This window comes from Cynara cardunculus (genome assembly GCF_001531365.2).
Source record: "Cynara cardunculus var. scolymus isolate 2C chromosome LG 3, CcrdV1, whole genome shotgun sequence".
NCBI lineage: Eukaryota > Viridiplantae > Streptophyta > Magnoliopsida > Asterales > Asteraceae > Cynara > Cynara cardunculus.
In genome coordinates, this window is record NC_037530.1 from 34414411 (window position 1) to 34418263 (window position 3853).

Sequence of the window (3853 nt, forward strand, 5' to 3'; positions counted from 1 at the left end):
TTATATTATTAAACCAAATATAAATTACTTCGTATTTCAACTTAAATTAAATTATAATTAAAAATTTGAATTCAAAAATTACATAAAAAATAGGAATTTTAAATAGTTAATTTGATACTCATATCGATATATTTTTGTCAAATTTTTATGATATCTTCAAATTTAAATTTTACTCAAAAATAAAAACATTATCGTCTTTTCAAAATCATATAAAACCATACTATAACGTCAACTGAGATAAAGAATAAAATGAAATATTAAAATCAAAATGTATCTCGCTGCATTGCTCGAGTACCCTTCTAGTATATATAAATATATCGATACTTAAAAAAAGTTTACTAAAATACTAACACAGAATTTTATGTATTAAGCAAAATATTATAAAAACAACTTACCATGTGAAACAAGACCAAGATCTTCCAATATATTACATTTACAAGAAATACAACGTAACAAAAAAAAATCCAAATAAGTTGAGATTTTTTTGAATCATTTTAACTCGATTGAAACAAACTTTAACCGAGTTTGAATAAAAAAAACATACTCAAATGTAAGAATTCGACTCGAACTCAACTCTGTTAATGTGTTGGTTAAGATTGAATTGCGTCAAAGACCTTCCAGCCTAGTGGTAAAGGCTTGGGCATGACATAGTCATGAACCCAAGTTCGAGCCCTGGGAGGGGAGTGTTGACGACATTTAAGTGGGGCCATGTTTAGCCTCCAAAATTGCCGGGGATTAGTCGGGCTTTGGCCCGGATACCCTTACAAAAAAGATTGAATTGCACCTTTTTTATTGAATAAGTTTTGATAGATAATATTTAGTTATGATGGATGTTTTTGAGTTATTTGGCTTTTTGAATCAAGCTCGAATCTTTTTCAACCAGAGTTTAAGCTTGTATCAACAAGACTCGTCAAGCCTCCCTGTAAATTATAACAAAAACCTCGAGAGTGTTTGAAAAGAGGACAAACACGTTCGGGTTCAGTTGTGGGTTTGTTAAAGTTTAGCAGTAATTACAGGTCTCATATTGTTCTTCAAACTAATGGTTATTTTGTAGTTAGATGATGATTTCAAAGTATTAGACCATGTTTACAAGCCTCCTACTACCGAATATATCAGGTAAGAGCTCTTTCCAAAATAAGAGATTGGGTGTTTACTAAAATAAACGCCACCTCTTAGTGGGACTTGATGTTGACCGTACATCTGTCTGACTGTCTCAGATAAGAGTGATGCTTACTATGGTCAGCGTCCCATTTTCCATTATTTACCCCTGCTCCCTCGATCTAATTCCCCACCAAACCATTTTCTTTTTTCTTCTTTGTAAAGACGATTCCTGGCCATCGATGCTTCTAATGGCACTTCTATAGAGGGTAATGAGAGGATTTCAAAAAGTAAGCAATTTGGTAAGACAATGATCTTCTTATTTTTCAACTTTATCTGTTTTGGGAATAGTTTTAGGTTTGATTGTTTCCTTCTTCAACCACGTCAATGATGGCAACAAAGGTCTCTCTGCTTTCCTCCATGAAGAATCACAACGAAACTCCCATCAAACAGAATCCCAAATATCATACCCAAGTAGCTTTTACACATGGTTATATTTACGGTGAAGAACAATGACATAAACATATATAGATAAGTTCAATTTCTACTCGACATTCAACAAAAGATCAGAATTTATCATCGTAAAGATCCATACTCAATAAGCTGCAACAAGAGAGAAACAATTGAGCTGCTAAAAGAATAGAGGAAAAAGTTTCATATATGAAAACACAAGAAAAAAATAGATCTCGTACGACAAATACCTATCGAACAACCGCAACTGAGACAATCCTAACGAGTTCTCTTTTAATTTAATTTCAATTTCAAACACAATAGGCTACCCCGTTTATAATTTGTTAAAATAAGGAAAAAAGAATCTATATCTATATATAAAGCAGAATCCTTGTTGGATTACGTGGCATCATCAAATTGTTAGAATCCTTCCTTTCTTCTTTCTCCTTAATTTATGCTCTATTTTCCTTTTGTTTTTTCTCTTATTTTCATTATTTTCATTAATTTTACATTAATATTAACCCTTTCGTTTTCTCAACGGTTTTCCTTGTGTCTTTTCAATCTCCATCTAAAATCTACTAATTAAAGAAGGATTTATATATATATATTCTAAATCCAACCAAAAAAGTTAAGGCAAACGAGATTGAATCCTTCAATTTGATGACAACATGGTTTGGTCTTTAGTCTGATACTAGGAGCCTCTCTTTGGTATACTCTTCGTTTCCTTGATTTCATTTGTTTAACCAATAGTTGATTTTAATTATTTTAATGCTTGTCTCACTGTTTAATTTGTTGGATATTGCAGTAAATGTTACATTTTGGACGATTTCACTTAATTTCTCTTGATTATCATGAGTTTAGGGTCTCATTTGTTGTTCAATCTTTAATTTATGTAATGATAACCTAAATGTATTAAGTTTGCTTGCATTAAGAATGACTAGGGAGATTGAGGGTAAGGATACCATAGATCTTCACTTAGTTGAAGTAACGTTTTGCTTCTTTATTTCAGTTTCTATGTAATTTACTATTTGTATTAAATTATTTGCAAAATCTTATAATCTTTTGATATTGCAAGTAATGTTAAAATTTGTGTGATTTGTCTTTTTAATGATTATCATGAGAATATATAGGGTTCCGTTTATTGTTTAATCTTCAATTTATGTTCATGTAAACTCTTCATTAAGATCTTCGAGTTATATGTTTTGGAGTGAATGTGTTTTTTTATTGATCATTGGTTATCGTTTTGAAATTTCAGGTTGCATTGGTCATTGGTTTTGGTCGTTTGAATGGCAAACCACAAAGTTATTTCTCCTCTAAATTGATCAAGTAGGATAAATACGATGAGCTAAAAAAGTTGAATGTGAATCCTCTTCCAAAAAGTAGAGTACAATACGCACTTGTTATTTTGTTTTTTGTGATTACGGGATTCAATAAAATTTGTTATTGAAATTGAAATTGAAAATATAGACATAGTTCACAAGAATCCATGGCTGTTTATCGATTATTTTCATGGCAAATGAAGGTATGTTTTACTATATGTTGATTTTGTATTACCTATAATTAAAATAATATAATCATATTTGGGAAAAGTAAAAAGAGCTTTTCGAGGATGGAAAATTTCCTTATGTGAAATGTCTGATACATTTGTTCTATTCGGGTGAATTGCTTGGTATAAGTAGGAACRAAGTATTGGATTAAATGAGCACATAAAGCGCTTGATATATGCATGAGGTAGTATAAAAAATTCTATACCAAACAATTCACCCAAACCTTTACATTGTGCTACRTTTTGATTAATTCAAGTTGCATGATTCSATTGAAGAGTGGATGTTTTCAATTCAATTTGATTTAATAAGTATGAAAATGATTCTTAAAAGGTTTTCATATTTGTATAACTATATCTCTACGAGTCTAAGGCTATGAGGGTTGTTATTCAAAAATATAAACAAATAGTACCTTGATTAAGATAAATATAAAAGTATCTACCATCAATATATTTAAGAATTTCTAGACCCACAAAAAAAGCGTTCTTAAATCAAAGAAGTGATTATTTTCAACCAATATGAAGTAATTTGTTTATTTATTCAACTAACACTATACCAATATTCATTCTTGACAAAACTTTAAACACATAACGTCTCAATAATACATATAAATAATATTGCACATAAACTTGCAACTTAATAAATTCCTATAAAAATAAACATATTTATCAATTATATTGGACGGTWATTTTTAAACATATTACATGCATACTCTTTGTTTGTTATATAAGTAAATAATCGGTGTCATTAATTATTATTTA